A 21,833-nucleotide genomic window follows, 5' to 3' on the forward strand; every position below is an offset into this window, starting at 1 on the left:
TTGAGAAGATAGTTTGAAGAGATTGTCTTCTGACTAGGGAGAGTCTTTGAGCAAGCTTAACTGGAAACTGCGATTTGGATCATGGACTTGGAGCTCAGCTTCAACTTAGACTCTGACTATTGGACTACTTTGTTGGGTGAGTGAAAGGCTGACTCCCTTCCTAGTTTCCTAAGATACTAGCTTCCATCTTGGAGGAGGCCACGTGGTTACTCACAACTGGCCGTCCTGGCTGAGGACAAGTATAGGTATTTTCTCTAACCTCTTTCACACATCTCTACTTTATTGTTTCTCCTCTATGTTGGTAAAGAAACTTCTGACTTAAGATAAGATGATTTCAGCAACCACGTTATTTCATATAATTTAAGTCTAACCATTAAATTTAACCTTTAGAGCAGATAGAGATGAAGCAACTTGCCCATGGATACACAGGTAGTAAGTTATCTTAAGGCCAGATTTGGACTCAAATCTTCCTATCTCTGGGTCTAGCACTCTATCCACTGTGCCAAGATAGGACTAAAAGCTGACATGGTAGAATTTCTTTATAATTATTAATTCCTCTGTATGACCCTATCTGTACATCTCTCTTTTCTCCAATGCCTGATGATCAAAGTGACCTGTATCACCTATAAATATAATTTAAAATTATAATAATTAGCTAAGAGTTTAGCTTAAGAAGAAGGTCACTGAATTATCCTTAGGTATTGGTGTTCTTTAAAAGCTTGTTCTAAGGGGCAGTTAGGTGCCTCAGTAGATAGAACACCAGACCTGGAGTTGTGAAGACCTGGGTTCAAATTTGACCTCAGATACTTCCTAGCTGTATGTCCCCGGGCACATTACTTTATCTTGTTTGCCTAGAGCTTGCCTTTCTCTCTTAAGAGTTGTCACTAGGCCTGAAAGTAAGAATAAAAAAAAAGCATGTTCTAAATAAATAGCCAGTCCTATTTTTTTATACAGGTGAGTAGTGATATTTAAGTTTAGAATATGCAGATGTTTTAAGAGTTCATATATACACACAAATATAGGTAAAAAGAATGAAAACTGGTGATCATTTATCTGACACATGAGAGACACTGGGAAATGTGAATTTTAGATTTACTCCACCCTGCTTAGTCTTTAGAATTTTAGCAACCAGGAATGTATATACCCCGACTTAAGGATTAAGTATAGGGGCGGAAGGTCTATGACCCATACGTGCTAGCAAGTGACAAATCAGAACACAACTGACTGACCTCCTGGGCTGCCCAAAGCCAAGTTTAAGCCATCATTGGTACATGTGAGACACAGGAAGTGATGTAAAGAACTGCCTTTATATTTCACATCACTTCCTGTGAGAGGGATTTTGGCGAGCTTGGTGGTGGAACTTGGCTTGGAGGAGCTGTAGCGTGAGACATCAGAATGCTTCCCTTAGACTGTCCCGTGGTGACTGCAAGGCTTAATCCCCTTTCCCTGGCTTTCTGAAGGCACCAGCCTTCAAGGAGGCCCCTCATCTTGGAGGAGGCCTCATAGCTGGAAGCTGAACTAGATTTAATCTTCTGGGAAGGTCCCTTGGCTGAGGCCTCTGCACTCCCCCTGGCTCAGATCAGACCAGAGCAGATCTTCCCTTTCTCTCTCTCTCTCATTCTTAATTTCTTCCTTCTATTGTAAATAAACCACCATAAAATTCCGTTCTGAGTTGAGTATTTCATCAGGATTTAGAATTTAAATCCCTGGTGACCACTAAAATTATATTCAGTCTCAATGCTAAAATTTACCCTTAACAGAAAAGGGAGTAAAGCTATATAGTAGGACCTGCAGAGCCAAGATGAGCAGCCACAAACTAGTATTCAAGGGAAGAAAAAACTAAAGGCAGATTGTATATAAGTATTTACTGACTGATGGCATAAAGCAAGGCAAACAGAAGAGCAGAAAAGCAACTTATGAGGCAAGATGGCCTCCAAAATGAAGCTTACTATCACCAACTAGGAGATGGTTGAAAACACCTTGGTATCTGAGTGTAATATACTAATCTTGAGCTATAACAAACAAACACTAAGAATTCTTAGAAATTTGGTCAGCTCTATAGGAACTGATATAGAGGAAAGTAAGAATAATCAGAAAACAATTCATATGATGAATGCAATAATATAAAGAAGAACAATGAATGACATTAGACCTCTGATCACTGCAGTAAACCATGGTGACGACTTAAGAAGATTTGTGCTTAAGCATACTCCCTTCTTCTTGGCAGAGAGTAGTACAAAATTGTTAGAGAATGAAGCACACATTGTTAGATGTGACCAATGTGTTGATCAGTTCTGCTTAACTGTTTTGTTTTGTTTTTCATTCCAAAGGAATGTTAGTTGGAGGGGAGAGAAGAAATCTAGTGGGAAGTGATAATGATATAAAAAGGAAGAGAAATTAAATGGATGAAAAAAGTCATCATTGCACTAAGACTCAGATGGATCCAGAACCATTCTGCTCCCCTATTTCAAATGCTGTGAAATGAGCATCATCCAACATTGAACAAGAGTCCACAGATTTCTTTTTTTTCTTTGCCAGAGAAGGAGGAAGGGGGAAGAAAAAGAGAGAAAGAGTGAGCAGGTATTGACAGAAGATCATTAAACTGTAAACAGAATGGAATGGATTTCTCTAAGCAAAAATTTGGAGCATAAGCAAGTAAACAGATCTCCAGATGTCCTCCCTCATCCATGTTCCTTGGATTGTTTCCATGGCTACAGAGAGATTGAGACAGAGAGAGGGGAGGAGGAGGAGGAGGAGGAGGACAGCTGCTGAAAAGATATTTACTCTCAAAATTACTCTTGATAGTTTTAAAATACTAAGTAATAATACTAGCTAACATTTCTATAGTACTTTGAGGTTTGCAAAGCATTTTAGATAGATTATTTCATTAGATCTTCACAATAAATCAATGTAACAAAAGCAGAAAGAGAGGCAGAAAGAAGTTAAATGACTTGTTCAGGGTCACACAGCTTGGAGAGAAATGTGAGAAGCAGGATTCAAATTCAGGGCTTCCTGACTCCAAGCCTAGAGCTCTATCCACTGTACCCCCTTACTGATAGAAATGATCTCTCAACAAGTTACACAATCTATAACTGCTCCATTTCTGCAGTGATTTGGAGATTACAAGACACTGTCCCTTCCTGAAAAGCAGGAAATCTAATTACTCTCATCCCCATTTTTAAAGAGAAAAAGGATCTGAGGTTAAATGACTTGCCTATGGCTGTAAAACTAATGAGTGGAAACTGGACTTGAATTCAGATCTCTTGACTTTTAAGTCCTGAGATTGTTTTCTATTGTTTCTATTAATAAGTGATAGAGAAGCTCTGAACCTGTCCCTAAAATCTACCTGGGGTCATAAGACACAAGAGAATGGACACACAGGAAAAATAAAGGCAACCTATGATCAGTGTCCAATGAGCAACTCAGAGAATGAATACCAGACTGCAGGCACCCATCACTGGGGTCAGGGAGCAGAAGATGTACTCAATCAATATATGCTTGCAAAAGGGGCAGCTAGGTGGCTCAGTAGATAGCCTGGAGTCTGAAGGACTTTGGTTTAAATCTGGCTTCAGACACTTCCTAGCTGTGTAACCCTGGGCTGAATCCCCATTGTCTAACCCTTTTCTGCTCTTCTGTTTTAGAACCAATATATAGTATTAATTCTAAGACTGAAAGTAAAAGTGTGTGTGTGTTAACCTTTGGATAAGAAAGCATGGCCTTGGTTGCTGAGGGTCATTCCAAGGGACTAAAAGAGGGTAAATAAAGGTGAAAGGGAGAGAAAGTTTTCATTAAGTTAAAAACAAAAGTAAAGGGCAGAGTTGGGGAAGGGAGGTGAATAAGGATACGGTTTAGTTGTTTAGGGAGGATTTTGGTTTCATAGGAAAAGAAAGTAGGGCAGTTGGGTGAAAAGCATGAGAGAGAGAGCCTCCAGCTACAGTGGAAAGTGTTGGGACTAGATTCAGGAGGTTGGAGGTCAAAGCTGAGCTCTGGGACTTCCCAGCTGTGTGGCCTTGGGCAAGTGCCTAAGCCTATCTGGTGCCCAGTTTGCTTATTTCCAAAATGAGGTTGGATTAACTCACCACTAAGGTCTCTTTTGGCTCCCAATGCAATAACCCAGCATGACAAAAAGGAATCAGAGATCAGAGAGGGTGGGCTGGGAAGGAAACAACAAAAGGATGAGGTGAAGCTTTTGTGACACCAGGGTTCAGGAATGTCATGACAGGCACAGTGGCAGAGAGGCTAGAAGTTGGGCCTGGAAGTCAAGAAAACCCTAAGTGTGTCCCCATGGACAGGGTATTTAAAATCTCAGTGAAAAGAGACTCATTTCCACATCTTACACTGTGGGTAATATACAGAAGCTCTGACACCTGAAGAAAACAATAAGAACTCACATTTCTTGAAGGCTTACTAAGTGCTTTCCACAAAAATTAAGGTTGTCCTAAGTATTTTTCTTCCTCCTATAGATGAAGAAATTGAGGCTCAATAGAGGTCAGATACAACCAGCATGAACCTACATACTCAGGCTCCAAGAGCACTAATGACTTGTACTACAAATACCACATTTCACCTTCTCCAACATTTATTTGATCACGGACTGCTGACCAAACATTAAGTCCTACTACTCTTTTTCTCTCTTTCCCAATTCTTTTTCTGCCTTTCTCTCCTTTCCTTTTTTCAGTTAGACACGTGCCTTTTCCTAGTATTGCCAGCCCCTCTCAAATGACCCAGCATGTACATAATCATCTCCATAGGAAGCAGGTGCTCACAGATCACCTTCCTCCACAGCTCAGAGACTAATTAAGGGTGAGTCACCAACAGGAGAGCATTGCCAAGCAGTTAATTAGAGGAAAGGTTACTTAGGATCAACTACCAAGACAACTACTCTTTTTACAGAACCTAGTACAACAAGGGCCTGAAACAGAATCTATTATGCTTCAGCTAAAGTAATAAAAGCAGGAGAAGCAATCAGGATCTCAGACAAAGCAGAAGCAAAAATAGCCCTAATTCAAAGAAATAAGCAGGAAAATGACATCTTGCTAAAAGGTACCACAGACAATGAAGTAAAATCAATACTAAGAACAAATGTACCACAAGGCATAGTAGCCAAATTCTTAAGAGAAAAGTTAAATTGTGGAGAGCCATCATACCCCCACTGTCTGACAGAGTTGCAGTCTGGGGAAATGGAGGCTACAGAGCAACCTTCAGAAAGATGAACTGAACCTTCCCCCCCCCCATGTGACTTCTCTCTCTAATAGAATTGTTATAATTATTGTTCTCTCCCCAAAACAGGAAAAATAACATGAGATCAAATACTTACAGGATTAACACATATATAATCCACCCAGATTATTACCCCCAAAAGATTATAATCACAGAATTAAAACCTAAAGACCGATACCCACTACCCCTCCCTTCTCTCACAAGCAGAGGCACACTTAAACACTCCACACCCATTGTAGACAAAGCATGACAGGCAATTGATCATTCCTTTGAAACAACACACTCTCCACTGATTTATTATGTTTATAACAACCAAGCAACCTTGCTAGGTGCCTGAATCAAGCACAAGAAATATAAAACTTGGAAATTGAGGAAAATCCCAATTCTGGTCTGTCTTAAATTACCCTCTAACCCTGTACCTAGCTACAAGATGTTTTGTTACCCATCTCCTAAGTAATTGTGATTGATTGTGAAAACTGACCAAAAGTAACAATGATTCCCCTAACTTGTCATCCCCTAGGTCAGGAGGGACTAACCTCCAGATCACCCTATCCATGTCATTCATCTCCATTTCTGTTATAGCAATAATTTTTTGTTGACTATCTCCTTAAGCTTCATGTCTGTTGCTAGGTTCTATGGAAACATGTATATTGAGAAATGATTGTGTGCCAAAACTGTAGGCACTCACTGAACCTACAAAATAAATGCAAACCCTGTGCATGGCAGAACACTGGGTGATGCCTAAACACGGATTGAGCATCCAGTGTCTCTCATCATTTATCCAACTGGACCATCACATCTAGACAGAAGAACCCTTCCCTCTGTGAGACCACTGGCTTGGCTCTCAAAGTTAAATGAGTTACAGGAGGAAATAGATAGTAAAAGTATACTAGTGGGGCACCTCAACTTTCCCCTCTCAGAACTAGATACATGTAACTACAAAATAAACAACAAAGAAGAAAATGAATAGAATTTTGGAAGTTAGATATGTTAGACATCTGGAGAAAAGCAAATGGGAATAGAAAGGCATATAACTTTTTCTCAGCTGTACATGGCACTTACATAAAAAAATGACTATGTATTAGGGCATAAAAATGTCACAACCAAATGCAGAAAAGAAAAAATATTGAATGCATCCTTTTTTAAAATCATAATATAAAAGAAATCATATTCAATAAGTGGAAACATTAAAAATTAATTGGAAATTAAACAATCTAATCTTAAAGAATTAATGGGTCAAAGAACAAATCATAGAAACAATCAATAATTTCTTTAAAGAGAATGACAAATACTATGGGAGAGATTAGGTTTGGCGCAACATCTCACACCCTACACCAAGATAAACGCAGAATGTGTGAATGACCTGAATATAAAGAAGGAAACTATAAGCAAATTAGGCAAATACAGAATAGTATACTTGTCAGATCTTTGGGAAAGGAAAGACTTTAAAACCAAACAAGAGTTAGAAAAAAGCACAAAATGTAAAATCAATAATTTTGATTACATCAAATTAAAAAGGTTTTGTACAAACAAAACTAATGCATCCAAAATTAGAAGGGAAGCAACAAATTGGGAAACAATCTTCATTACAAAAACCTCTGACAAAGGTCTAATTACTCAAATTTATAAAGAGCAAAACCAATTGTACAAAAAATCAAGCCATTCTCCAATTGAAAAATGGGCAAGGGCCATGAATAGGCAATTTTCAGTTAAGAAATAAAAACTATTAATAAGCACATGAAAAAGTGTTCTAAATCTCTTATAATCAGAGAGATGCAAATCAAAACAACTCTGAGGTACCAGCTCATAGCTGGCAGATTGGCTAACATGACAGCAAAGGAAAGTAATGAATGTTGAAGGGGATGTGGCAAAGTCGGGACATTAATGCTTTGCTGGTAGAGTTGTGAATTGATCCAGACATTTTGGAGGGCAATTTGGAATTATGCCCAAAGGGCGCTAAAAGACTGTCTGCCCTTTGATCCAGCCATAGCACTGCTGGGCTTGTACCCCAAAGAAATAATAAGGAAAAAGACATGAACAAAAATATTCATAGCTGTGCTCTTTGTTGTGGCAAAAAATTGGAAAATGAGGGGATGCCCTTCGATTGGGGAATGGCTGAACAAATTGTGGTATCTGTTGGTGATGGAATACTATTGTGCTCAAAGGAATAATAAAGTGAAGGAATTCTATGGGGACTGGAATAACCTCCAGGAATTGATGCAGAGTGAAAGGAGCAGAACCAGGAAAACATTGTACACAGAGACTGATACCCTGTGGTACAATCGAATGTAACAGACTTCTCCATTAGTGGTAATGCAATGACCCTGAACAACTCAGAGGAACCTACGAGAAAAACCACTATCCACATTCAGAGGAAACACTGCAGGAGTAAAAACACTGAAGAAAAACAACTGCTTGGATACATGGGTCGAAAGGATATGGTTGGGGATGTAGACTCTAAATCAGTGGTTCTCAACTTTTCTAATGCCGTGACCCTCCAATACAGTTCCTCATGTTGCGGTGACCCCAAACAAAAAAATTATTTTGGTGGCTACTTCAAAACTGTAATTTTGCTACAGTTATGATTTGGAATATAAATACCTGATATGCATTATGTATTCTCATTGCTACAAATCAAACATAATTTAAACATAGTGATTAATCATAAAAACAATATTTAATTATATGTTGAGAAATATTAATCCAGCAGGAGGCGGCCTGAGCACTGGGACGGGAGGTAAGTCCTGCCGGGGGGGGGGGGGGGGGGGGGGTCTGCAGACGCTGTCTTCTTCTTCCTGTCGTCTCCCTCCAGCTCTAGCTGAGGCTTCACATTGCTGGGGTTACTCGGCTCTGTTATCCGCTCCAGGACTCTTTCTTAACCCCTCCAGAACCAGCACCCGGGTGCTCTCTCTGGGTTTGAGTCCGTTCTCCAGGCAACAGGGTAAATCCATCTCCCCTCATAGGGGGAGGGCTGCTGATAAGTAACTAATATTAGTACAATGTGCAGGCAGCAGGGTCCCCGTTCTTTCCAAGATCTTGCTGTAAAGTAGTGTGATTTCTCAGCGGCTAAAGCCATCAGAAATATGTATTTTCCGATGGCTTTAGGTGACCCCTGTGTTTTGGTCTTTCAACCCCCACTGGGATCACGACCCACAGGTTGAGAACTGCTGCTCTAAATGAATATCGTAGTATAAACAACAACATGGAAATAGTTTCTGATCAAGGACACAAGTAATACCCAATGAAATTGCAAGTTGGCTGCATGAAGAGTGGGTGGAGGGGAGGGAGAGAAATAATGTGATTGTTGTAACCAAGGAATAATGTTCTAAATTGACTAAATAAACTTATTCAAATGGGAAAAAAATAAAAGGAATTACTCTTCGCTGGAAAAAAATAAAGAGAATGACAACAATAAGATAATATACTAAAATTTATAAGGTGCAACTAAAGCGGTACTCAGGGGGAAATGTATAGCTCTAAATGCTTGTAACAATAAAACTGCAAAAGAGAAGATCAATGAATTGGGCAAGTAACTAAAAAAACTGGAAAAAGAACAAATTTTAAAACCCCAATTAAACACCAAACTGAAAATCCTAAAAATTAAGAGATATTAATAAAATTGAAGGCAAGAAAACCATTGAATTAATAATAAAATTAGGAATTGTTTTATTAAAAAAACAATAAAATAGATAAACCACTGAGTTATTTTATTTTATTTTTACTAATATTTTATTTTCTCCTATTGTATGTAAAAAGAATTTTTAACATTCTTTTTTATCTTGAATTCAAAAGTTTTTCCATTCTTCTGACTCTTTCTCCCTTCCTTTCTCCCTCCCTTTTCCCCTCCCTGAGACAATAAGCAATCTGATATAGATTTTAGATTAATTCAATTTTTAAAAAGAAAGAAGAAAACCAAATTATTAGTATACAAAAAATGAAAAGGGTGAATTCATCAACAATGAAGATGAAATTAAAGCAATTATTAAGAGTTATTTTACCTAATTATATACCAATAAACCTGACCATCTAAAAGAAATGGATGAATATTTATAAAAATATAAATTATCCAGACTAAAAGAAGAGGAAAGAGAATATTTCAATAACCCTATCTTAGAAAAAGAAATTGAACAAATCTTCAGTAAGCTCCATAAGAAAAAATATCTCCAGGAGCAGATGGATCACAAGTGAATTCTACCAAACATTTAAAAAACAATTAATTCCAACAGTATGTAAACTATCCAGAAAAGTAGTAAAAGAAGGGGTACTACTAAATTCCTTTTACAACACAAATATGGTCCTGATACCTAAACCATGAAGAGCAAAAACAGAGGGAAAAATTATCAATATCCTTTCCACATTGCAGGGATTAGGGACATGGTACCCCCACAATCTAGAAAATCCATGGGAAAAATTTTGGTCCTCTCTTTATAGCATAGAAGTCCTAATTTTTTTTTCTTTTTTTTTTTAACAGTACCACACTGAAAATGTGGGTCAAGTATTTGGTCACAGGCTATGGATAGGTAAATGTTAAATAAAAAATACTGTATAAAAAGAAACAAAAATGCAAATTATTAAATCTTTAAAAATAAGACCAAAATGTTGATATTATACAATGCTATGCATATGCAGCATTTTATGCATTTCTGAGTTTCTAAATTTTCCATTTGATTTCTTATACTGATCTGCAATGTATTGAAACCATGATGGGGAAGACATGATGTGGAAGGGATTTCTGTATAGACTTAGATGAACTGATACAAAGTGAAAAGAACAGAACCAGGAGACACTGTGTATAGTAATGACAATACTGTACAATGAATAACTGTGAATGATTTAGCTATTTTTTTAAACCCTCACCTTCCATCTTGTATTGGTTCCAAGGCAGAAGAGTAGTAAGAGCTAGTCAATGGGGGTCAAGTGACTTGCCCAGGGTCTGAGGTCACATTTGAACCTAGGACCTCCCATCTCTAGGCCTGGCTCTCAATCTACTGAGCCACCCAGCTGCCCCCTGATTTAGCTATTTTCAGCAATGTACTGATCTAAAACAATTCCCAAGGACTGAGGATAAAAAATGTTATCCACCTGCAGAGAAGGAACCAATGGAGTCTGAATGCAGATTGACGCATGCTTTTCTTACTTTATTATTCTTGGATTTTTTCTTTTGCAACATGGCTAACATGGAAATGTTTTGCAAGACTGTGTACATATAACCTCTATCAAACTGCATCTCTTCTCAAGGAAAGAAGAGAAGAGAGAAGAAGGGCAGAATATGGAACTCAAATTTTTCAAAAAACGTTGACATGTAATTGAGAAAAAAATTAAAATTATATGTAAAAAAAAGAAGCTACACAAACTTCCTGATGAAAGTAAAAAACAGTACACTAAAATGTCACAAATCTAAAAATTCCAAGATGAACTCTCCTCTTAAGAAAAGATTCTTCATAAGATAGCTCTTGCTAATACAAAGAAGTCCAGTTAATGCATTTTCAACGAAAACCATTTCCAAATAACAGGCCTTTGTCTACCCCTGTGTCCCCCAAAGTGTTTCTTTTATTACTATGCTTGATTAATATTTAATCAACAATTAATCATTTAATGTTAAGTCAGTGAAGTAGTTCATTTGATAGGAGTTCCAGGTTTGGAGGCAGGAAGATCTGAGTTCAAATCCACTATCAGGCGCTTACTAAGAGTATAACCTTGGGCAAGTCACCAAATCTCTTTTTGTCTCAATTTTCTCATTTGTAATGGGAATAATAGCACCTATCTTCCAGGGTGGTTGTGAGAATCAAATGAGATTATAACTGTCAAGCTCTTAGAACAGGGCATTGCAAATAGGACTCACCATGAAAAACTACTACAACTACTATTACTACTACTTCTTAGGATAAAATGTCATGACAACTACTCCTTTAACTTTAATAGAAGCCAGGTCAACAAAACTCAACATTCACAAATCTAAGAATTCCAGGATGACTTTTCTTCTCAGGAAAGGATTTTTCATATGGTGGTTCTGTCCTATAAGAAAGAGTCCAAGTAAAGCATTTCAAAATTCTATTTGGTTCAATAACAATCAAACCCTAATAACAAGCATATATCTATCCCTTATTATGCAGTGTCCCTAAGTATGTTGTTGATTAATATGATTTATTGATTTAATCAATAATATTGGCAATATTACTGGGTCAGGAATCAGGAAGACCTAAGTTTAAATCTGGCTCCAAACACCAACTAGTTGTCTGGCCCTGCACAAGTCACTGAACTTCTGTTTGCCTCAATTTCCATATCTGTGAAATTAGAATAATAACAACACCTATTACCCAAGAATAATTGCTAAACCCTTATAACAGTGCTGAGTCACAGTAGATACTATATAAATATGATTTGTATCATCATCATCATCATCATCATAATTATTTAGAATCAGAACCTAGTACAACTGCAAAGAGTGATAGCTTGGTCTCCTCATTGCCAATTTTAATACCTTCAATTTCTTTTTCTTCTCTAATTGCTACTGCTAGTGTTTCTAGTACAATGTCAAATAGTAGAGGTGATAATGGGCATCCTTGTTTCACTCCTGATCTTATTGGGAATGGATCTAGTTTATCCCCATTGCAGATGATATTAGCTGATGGTTTTAGATATATACTGTTTATTATTTTTAGGAATGACCCTTCTATTCCTATGCTTTCTAGTGTTTTTAATAGGAATGGGTGTTGTATTTTATCAAAGGCTTTTTCTGTGTCTATTGAAATAATCATGTGATTTTTGTTGGTTTGCTTGTTGATGTGGTCAATTATGTGGATGGTTTTCCTAATATTGAACCATCCTTGCATTCCTGGTATGAATCCTACCTGGTCATAGTGAATAACCCTCGTGATCACTTGCTGGAGTCTTTTTGCTAGTATCCTATTTAAGATTTTTGCATCTATATTCATTAGGGAGATTGGACTGTAGTTTTCTTTCTCTGTTTTTGACCTCCCTGGCTTTGGGATCACTACCATATTTGTGTCATAAAAGGTATTTGGTAGAACTCTTTCTTTGCTTATTATGTCAAATAGTTTGTATAGTATTGGGGTTAGCTGTTCTTTTAATGTTTGATAGAATTCATTTGTGAATCCATCTGGACCTCGGGATTTTTTCTTAGGGAGTTCTTTGATGGCCTGTTGGATTTCTTTTTCTGATATGGGGTTATTTAAGAAATCAGAGGAAAAACTGTGGGAGCAGAAACACAGAAGAAAAACAACTGCTTGATCACATGGTTTGATGGGGATATGGTTGGGGATGGAGACTCTAAATGAACATCCTAGTGCAAACATCAACAACATGGAAATAGGTTCTGATCAAGGACACAGTGGAATTATGCATCAGCTACGGGAAGGGTGGGGGAGGGAGGGAAAGAATATGCTTCTTGTAACCAAGGAATAATGTTCTAAATTGACTAAATAAAATTTTAAAAACCTCGTACAAGTTTCCTGCTGCAAACAAAAGCCAGTAAACCAAAATTATAATATAAAAACTCCTGGATGATGCCTAGATAGGGATTCTTCATGTGACATTTCTTTCTCATGGGAATTCAACTAACATATTTAAAAATACTATTTGTTTCATAAGAACAAATTCTAAATAAAAGAGATATGTCTATCACTTATACTACTCTGTTCCCAAATATGTTATTTGGTTAATATAATTTATTAACATTTAATTAGTAATTAATAAAAATATTGAAGTGACACAATAGAGTGCTAAACTGGGATTTAGGAAGACCTGAGTTCAGCTCTGTCCTCAGATAAATGATAAGCTGTGTAACCTTGGGCAAGTCACTGAATCTCTCTTTGCCTCAGTTTCCTTATTTGTAAAACATGGATAGTAATAACACCTATCTCCCAGGATTGTTGGGAAAATTAAATAATAATTGCAAAAGCCCTCAGCAAAGCACTTGGCAAAGAGTAGGCACTATATAAATGTTCTCCATTTTTGCTATTATTTTGTCATTGTTTCAGTCATGTCTGACTCTTCCTGCCCCCATTTGGTTTTTTTTTTTTTTGGCAGAGATACTAGAACCATGTTGGCAAAGATGTAGCACACATGCCCCAGTGGCACCAAGGGGACTGTTCAGTTTCCCCCTCTCCACAGCTCCTGAGGACATTTTTCACATGCCCTGCCCCTCTGTCCAGCTGCCCAAAGTGAGCACTTCCTCCCTGTGCTGTCTGGGGTAATGCAGGAGGCTCATGTGCAGTTTGGGCACACGATCTCTAAAAAGTTTGCCAACACTGGTCTAGAGGAATCCATTGCCATTTCCTTCTCCAGCTCATTTTAGAGAAGAAACTGAAGTAAATAGAGTTAAGTGACTTGCCCAGAGTCACACAACTAGGAAATGTCTGAAGATGGATTTGAATTCAAAAAGAAGAGTCTTCCAGACTCCAGGCCCAGCACTCTATCCATGGTACCACACCACCTAGATGCCCTGAATTATTCTTATTACTTACCATCAAGTATTAGAATAAATGTTCCTTTTACAAAAGTCAGTACAAGTGTCCTGCTGAAAGTCAAAACTAGTGAAACAAAATGCAAAATTCATAAATAAAAATTTCAGGATGAATTTTTCTATTGGGAATGAATTCTTCATGATTGTTCTAATAAGCTTTCTTATACTTAATGCATTCAGATGCTATTTAGTTAGAAAACAAAGAAAGCATGTGACTATCCTTTATTTTGCAGTATCCCCAAATGGGTTTAATTAATATTTAATTGATAATCAATAATCTTGAGGCAACAAGGTGGTACAGTGGGAAGACTGCTTGGCCTGGAGTGAGGAAATCTCAGTTCCAATACGACCTCAAATGTTGACTAGCTGTGTGACCCTGAGCAAGGCACTGAACCTCTCTTTGCCTGAGTTTCCTGAATTGTAAAATGGAAATAATAATAATAGTAGCACCACCTACCTTCCAGGGTGGTTGTAAGGATCAAATGAGATAATATGTTTACCACAGCGTCTGGATTAATAGGCACTATATACATATTAGCATTATTATTGTGGTTGTTATAATTATTACTTAGGACCAAGTATTATGACAAATACGTCTTCTATAGAACGTGGACCAGGGTTCCAATGAAAGGAAAAATGACGACACAAAAATACCAAATTCACAAATCTAAAAATGCTGCCAAGAAGATTCTTCCTCTCAAGATTCTTCATATGAGGGGGCAGCTGGGTAGCTCAGTGGATTGAGAGCTAGGCCTAGAGACGGCAGGTCCTAGGTTCAAATCTGGCCTCAGACACTTCCCAGCTGTGTGACCCTGGGCAAGTCACTTGACCCCCATTGCCTAGCCCTTGCCACTGTTCTGCCTTGGAGCCAATACACAGTATTGACTCCAAGACGGAAGGTAAGGGTTTAAAAAAAATTAAAAAAAAAAAAGATTCTTCATGTGAGGGTTCTTTCTTATTCAAGAGTTTGACTAATGCATTTTAAATTGCTACTTGGTTCAATAAAAATAACCCCAAATAACATGACTATATCAATCCCTTACCTTGCAGAGTCTCCATATCTTTTTTATTAATGATTAATATTTAATCAATAATTAATCAACACTATGGTGGCAGCAAGGTGATACTGGGGATTGAGCACCTGATCTGGAGTCAGGAAGATCTGAGTTCAAATGTAGCCTTAGAAACTTATTAGCAGTGTGTCCCTGGACAAATCAATAAACTTCTATTTGACTCAGTTTTCTCATCTGTAAAATGAGGATAATAAAAGTATATCTCCCATGACTATGTGTATAAAATGAAATAATCATTGTAAAGCCCTTAGCACAGTGCTATGAAAACAGTAGGGACTGTATAATTTCAGCTCTTATTCTTATTATATTACTATTATTTTTATTATTCCTTAGGATCAAATACCATGACAACCACTCTTTTGGCAGAACTGACAAGTGTCCTGCTAAGGGAAAAGCTAAATGGCTCAGTGGACAGAGCACTAGGAGGGAGGTCCTGGGTTCAAAATTGGTCTCAAACACTTCCTGGCTGTGTGACCCTGGGCAAATCACTTAACTCCAATTGCCTAGCCCTTACTTCTCTTCTGCCTTGGAAGCAATAATTAGTATCGATTCTAAAACAGGAGGTAAGGGGTTTTGAAAAAAGTATCTTGCTGCAACTAAAAACCAGTAAACCAAAATGCAAAATTCCCAAATCTAAAAATCCCAGGATGACTCTTCGTCTCAGGAAAGGATTCAATGTATAAGAGTTGTTTTTTATAAAAAATGGACCAATTAGGGGCAGCTGGGTAGTTCAGTGGATTGAGAGCCAGGCCTAGAGATGGGAGGTCCTGGGTTCAAATCTGGCCTCAGACACTTCCCAGCTGTGTGACCCTGGGCAAGTCACTTAACCCCCATTGCCTAGCCCTGACCACTCTTCTGCCTTGGAGCCAATACACAGTATTGACTCCAAGACGGAAGGTAAGGGTTTAAAAAAAAATGGACCAATTAATGCATTTTTAAAAGCTATTTGATTCAATAACAACCAATTATAAATAAGAAGCACAAGTCTATCCTTTGTTCTGCAATGTCCCCAGATATGTTTGCTGGATTAATCTGACTGGTTATTATTTAATCAATAATTAATTAATAATAATAATATATACAGGATATAGAGCATTGGGACAAGAGTTAGGAAGATGATTTCAAATCTGACCTCAGACAATGAGTGTCCATTTAACCCTAGGCAAGTCGCTGAGCCTCTCTTTTTCCCTTAGTTTCATTATCTGTAAAATAGTGCTAATAATAATAGCATCAACCTCTCAGAGACTGTTGTAAGGACTAAATGATAATATTAATTATGAAGCTCTTAGCACAGTACCGAGGATATTGGAAGCATTACATAAAAGCTTGCTATTATTATTATTATTATTATTATTACTACTACTTATGACCAATTACTATGACTCTTCCTCTCAGGAAAGTATTTGTAATGTAAGGGTTCCTTCTTATAAAAGAGATTCTAATTAATGCTTTTAAAATGCTATTTAAAATGAACTGAAATAATAGGAATATACCTATCCTTTATTTGACTCCCAAATGTGCTCTTAATTAATATTTAATCAATAATATTGGGGCAATATAACATGGTACACTGGATACAGAGCTTGGCCTGGAATCAGGAAGGCCTGAGTCAATCTGGTCCTCAGATATTGACCAGCTCTGTGCCCCTGAGCAAGTCACTGAGGGTTGAGCAAGTCTTATTTGCCTCAGTTTGATTATCTGTAAAATAGGGATAATAACAGCCCCTACCTCTAAGAGCTAGTGTGAGGATTAAATGAGCTAACTGTAAATCTCTCAGCACAGAGTTGGGAACATTGTAGGCTCTAGCTAAATATAATCTATTATTATTTTTATTGCCATTCTTGTTATAACTTAAGATCAAGTACAATAAGAACTTGACCCTTTAAGAACCTAGACAAGTGCTCTGATAAAAAAAAAACACCAAAATTAAAAATTCACAAATCTAAAAATTCCTGGATAACTAAAGATTCTTCCAGTGAGGATTTCCTCTTTTAAAAAAGGTCTAATAAATGCACTTTAAAATATTCTTTGATTGAATAGCAACCAATCATAAATAACAGTCCCATGTCTCTTTAATATATTGCTTTGTTCCCAAATGTGCTTGATTATAATGACTGCTGTGGTGCAGTAGATAGAGAGCTGGGCCTAGAGTTCAAATCTGTCCTCAGACACTTATTAGCTATGTGATCCTGAGCAAGTCACTTAACCCTGCTTGTCTCAGTCCCTATAAAATATGCTGGAGAAGGAAATGGCAAACCCCTCCAATATCTCTGCCAAGAAAACCCAAATGGGGTCATGAAGACACAATTGAACAACAACAACATTTAATCAATCATTAATTGATAATTTGGGGGTATCTATGTAGCATAGTAGATAAAGTGCTAGGCTTGCAGTGAGGAAGATGTTAAGTTCAAATATACTCTTAAGCAGTTAATAGCTTTATAACTCTGTATTCCTCATTTTGCAGATATGTAAAATGGGAATAATAATAGCACTTATTTACAAGGGTTCTTCTGAGGATCCAATGAGATAATAATTTTAAAGCACTTGGAATATAGTAGGAAATATCTAAATATTATCTATTATTATTGTGATTATTATCGCTACTACTTAGGATCAGAGACCATTTTTAACAACTACTCCTTTTATAGAACCCACTACAAATGAATGCTGGAGGATGACTCTCAGGAAAGGATTCTTCATGTAAGGGTTCTTTCTCATACAATCAACACATTTAAAAGGCTAAATATATTTAGTTCAATAACAACCAAACCCAAATAACATATATCTATCCCTTATTCTGCTGTGTCCCTAGTTGGGTTGGTTTAATTAATATTAAGCAATAATATTGAGGCAGGAAGGTGGCACAGTGGATGGAGCATCATCCAGGAGTTAAGAAACTGAATGCAAATCAAGACTGGGATACCTACTAGCTCTGTGCCTCTGGGCAAGTCACTGAATGTCTGTTTTTGCCTCAGTTTTCTCATAAGTAAAATGAGGATAACAATAACAACTAAATCCCAGGGTTTTTCTGAGGATCAAATGAAGTCATAATTATAAAGCCCTGGACAGTATCTGGTATGGCCTACATAAATGTTAGCCATTATTACAATCATTATTACTATGACTACTTAGGATCAAATACCAGGACAGATACACCTTTTACAGAACCTGGTTCAAGTGTCCCAATGAAAGTTAAAAACCAGCACATCAAAATTCAAATTTTACAAATCTAAAAATTCATGGATGACCTTTTGCCTCAAGAAAGGATTTGTCATGTAAGGAAGGGCTCTTTCTCTGAAGAAAGTTAGATGAATGCATTTGAAAATGCTTTGTTGGGCTTTAAAAGACTGTCTGCCCTTTGATCCAGTCATACCACAGCTGGGTTTATACACCAAAGAGATAATAAGGATTTAAAAGACTTGTGCAGAAATATTCGTAGCTGTGCTCTTTGTGGTGGCAAAAAAAAAATGGAAAATGAGGTGTCCTTCGATTGGGGAATGTCTGAACAAATTGTGGTATCTGTTGGTGATGGAACACATTTGTGCTAAAAGAAATGATGAACTGGAAGAATTCCATGTATACTGGAAAGACCTCCAGGAATGGTTGCAGAGTAAGAGGAGCAGAACCAGGACAACATTGTACACAGAGACTGATACACTGTGGTACAACCGAACGTAATGGACTTCTCTATTTGTGGCAATGCAATGACCCAGGACAGTATGGAGGGACTTATGAGAAAGACACTATCCACACCCAGAGAAAGAACTGTGGGAGGAGAAACACTGAAGAAAAACAACTGCTTGATCACACGATTCAATGGGGATATGATTGGGGATGTAGACTCTAAAGGATCACCCTAGTGCAAATGTCAATAATATGGAAATGGGTCTTGATCAATGACACATGTAAAACAGTGGAATTGCACGTTGGCTATGGGAGGAGGACGGAAGGAGGGGAGGGAAAGAACATGAATCATGTAACCATGGAAATTTTTTCTTAATTAATCAATAAAATTTAAATTTAAAAATGCTTTGTTTCCATAACAACCAATTCTAAAAAACAGGCATATATCTATCCCTTATACCAGCACTGACTAAACTTTTTTCCCCAGCTCCAGTGGTGAGAGGGCAAATTCAAGCTGTGAGTCCCCAGATTACCAGAGAGAAATGAAGGAGAAAGTGTTTGCTTTGGGTAGCTGGACAAAGGGGCGGGGCATGCAAAAAAATGTCCTCAGTGCTGGGAAGAGGGGAAAAGGAGCAGCTCCCCAGAGTGCCAGCACTGCAGGTGTGCCACAACTTCACCAACACTGCCTTATACTATTGTATCCTCAAATATGTTTAATATGACTATCTAAGATTTAATCAATAATACTGGGGAAGGAAGGTGATAGAGTGATTAGGCTAAATCAGGAGTCAGGAAGACCTGTATTCCAATCCTGTCTCAGATACCGACTATTGTCTTAGTCTGGGCAAATCACTGAAACTGTTTTCTTCAGTTTCCTCATGGGTAAAATGGGGATAAGAATAGTAGCTCCCTCCCAGGTTTCTTCTGAGGCTCAAATAAGAAAAGAATAGTAAAGTCCCTAGCACAGTGCCATATCCATTAAAATAAGCTATTATTGTTGTTGTTAAGGATTTAGCACCAGGACTACTGTCAACTTGGAATCTTGGAACCCCAAGTTTGCCCCCGGGGGGGAATTCTAATGGGACAAAAGGGCAAACTTGGGGTTTCTAGATTCCAAGTTGACAGTATTAACCTTTTGCAAGTTCCCCACTGTGAGCAAAACTGAATGCACTAATGTGCAACATTCGCAAAGCTAAAAAGTCCTAGATGGCCCTTTTTCTAAGGAAAGGATTCATCATGAATTCCTGAGTCCAATGAATGCATTTTAAAGTGCTCTTTGTTTCAAAGACAACCATTCCAAATAACAGACATCAGTCTATCCCTTATTCTGTAGTGGTTAGAGCACTGGTTCAGGAGTCAGGAAGACCTAAGATTAAATGAGGCCATAGACACTGCCTACCTATCTGGCCCTGAACCTCTGTTTGCCTCAGTTTCCTTATCTGTGAAATGGGGATAATATCAACACAATTCCCAGAGTTGTCGTGAAGATCCATTGAGATGATAATTGTAAAGTGCTACAAAAATGCTGGCTCTCACTCTTATTCTTATTATTGTTGGTGTTGCTGTTGATTTTCAATGTTCAATAATATTGCCACGTGCTTGAACTATAGTTTTAAACTGAACTAAGACTTCTAGGCCATACTGTCCAAGAGACAAATCTCAGCCTGCCTGGAGCCAAAGAATAGGAGTAAGAATGCCTGTTTGAAGCCCTGCTTACTTGTTATCTCACTTGATGCTCATGAGGATTCTTATAATCTCCATTTCAGAACGTAGGAAACTGAGGCAGACAGCGAGTAAGTGGCATGCGCAGGGCCCCCAGCTAGGAAGCACCTGGGAACTTGAGTAGAAACTTGAACCTGGATCTTCTTGACTCCAAGACCAAATCTCATCCCCTCCCATGGTCCCCTACTACCTACCAAGTGAAGTTCAGGCCTTCACTTTGCATGTACTTGGCCTTGTATTCTCCTGCTTCTGGCTGGTTTCTATTTCCCGATTCCCCCCCAAAGCCTACGAAAGGGTCTGCGGTGACTCCCTAAATGCACAGCCTTGGCAGCGCAAATTTGTTCTAAAGTTATTTCTTCCAGTGGTCAGGGGTGTCAAAACTCTGCCGCGGGGGGCCACAACACACACAACGTTCATCGGTGGCGTTCCAGGGCCTTTTTCGTTTGAGTAGGACACCCCTGTTCATGGCTCTGTTGTCTATGAGGACAAGGACAAGGTCTAACAAGTTCCCATCTCCCCTCAGCACACTCATTAAACCACAGCAAAGCAGAAGGGGGAGAGGTCAAGCAGCGGGAGCGCAGGCCGAGTGGGTGTGGTCGCGCAGGGGAGGGGGGCCGCTAGGACGTACGGAAAGAACCGGAACATAAAGTAAAAGGTCTGTGTCCGTCGTCGTTCCCCCCTCCCCGCCTCCGAGCCACGTTTCCCCGGCGAGTGAACTCCCCGCCCGCCCAGCCCCAGGGCTTCCTCCCCGGCACTCACCCCAGCCCCTAGAGGAAGACAGCGTTGGGCTGGGGGCCCCTAGACGAGGTGGCCAGAAGAGCGGCTGGATCCGGCTTCCCTGCCTCCGGGAGTGGGAGGGGGCGCATTTCCGGGGTCTCTCTAGCCATCTTTGGAGGTCTCTCTCGTCTCGGTGGTCACGTGTGTGTGTGTGTGTGTGTGTGTGTGTGTGTGTGTGTGTGTGTGTGTGTGTGTGTGTGTGTGTGTGTGTGTGTGTGTGTGTGTGTGTGTGTGTGTGTGTGTGTGTGTGTGTGTGTGTGTGTGTGTGTGTGTTATGAAATTTACACCGTGGCCATGGCTCTCTCCTTCAGCACCTCGCTGAATATTCCACGATATTCATATTCCCCAAGTGAAAGGCAATCCAAGGCACTCCCTTCTGTTGTCATTTTTTTCCTTCTATTTTAAATCGTTTTAATCTTCCTTTCAGCATCAGGAAGTTTGTTTTCCTTTTAACCATTCCCCCTTCCCTAGCTCCACATTTCCTGATCCGAATTTTTAGACCAAACTGTGTTCACTAATTGGAGTCGGGGCAGTGGGCCCTGAGAGGCAAGGCCAGAAGCAGGACCCTCATGTTCTGAAATATGGAATTTCCCATCAGTGTCACCTTTGAAAAACACATGAAAAAAAATAAACACATGTTCAAGTTAAATGTGCCAACAGGAAATTTGGATGACTCAGTTTACCTCTGCCCTTTGAAAAACCTTAGTACTAAGCACCTAATTCTATGTAGGGTGAAATCACTGGGTACTTGAAGATTTATTATTCAGTCTAAGACAAGGTCAGTCAGGGACTTCCCTTAAGGCAAGTTCCTAAGAGACAGTGGAGATTCCATAAACAAAGTTGACATCAGTTAGCACTAGTTAAGCATAAATGGTAAAATCTGTAGGGTCAGCATTAGTTAAGTATAAATTTCAGAATCTGTATTGTTG

The 21,833-nt window shown here is 38.6% G+C and overlaps 1 protein-coding gene across 4 annotated transcripts in view; it reads right to left on the bottom strand.

The window, feature by feature from the left end:
• Positions 1-21,174, bottom strand: part of ZNF275 (zinc finger protein 275) — a 90,651-nt gene extending 69,477 nt beyond the window's left edge. Inside the window, exon 1 of one of the 4 annotated variants that reach the window (XR_001625484.2) lies at positions 20,887-21,050. The gene's annotated coding sequence lies outside the window, so the exon portion shown is untranslated. Of the gene's footprint in view, positions 1-20,886 lie in introns of all 4 variants that reach the window. The other 3 variants (XR_474698.2, XR_008914396.1, XM_016426726.2) reach the window with 3 other exon arrangements.
• Positions 21,175-21,833: the final 659 nt, after the last annotated feature.

This window comes from Monodelphis domestica, chromosome X (genome assembly GCF_027887165.1).
Source record: "Monodelphis domestica isolate mMonDom1 chromosome X, mMonDom1.pri, whole genome shotgun sequence".
In the NCBI taxonomy this organism is placed as follows: Eukaryota; Metazoa; Chordata; class Mammalia; order Didelphimorphia; family Didelphidae; genus Monodelphis; species Monodelphis domestica.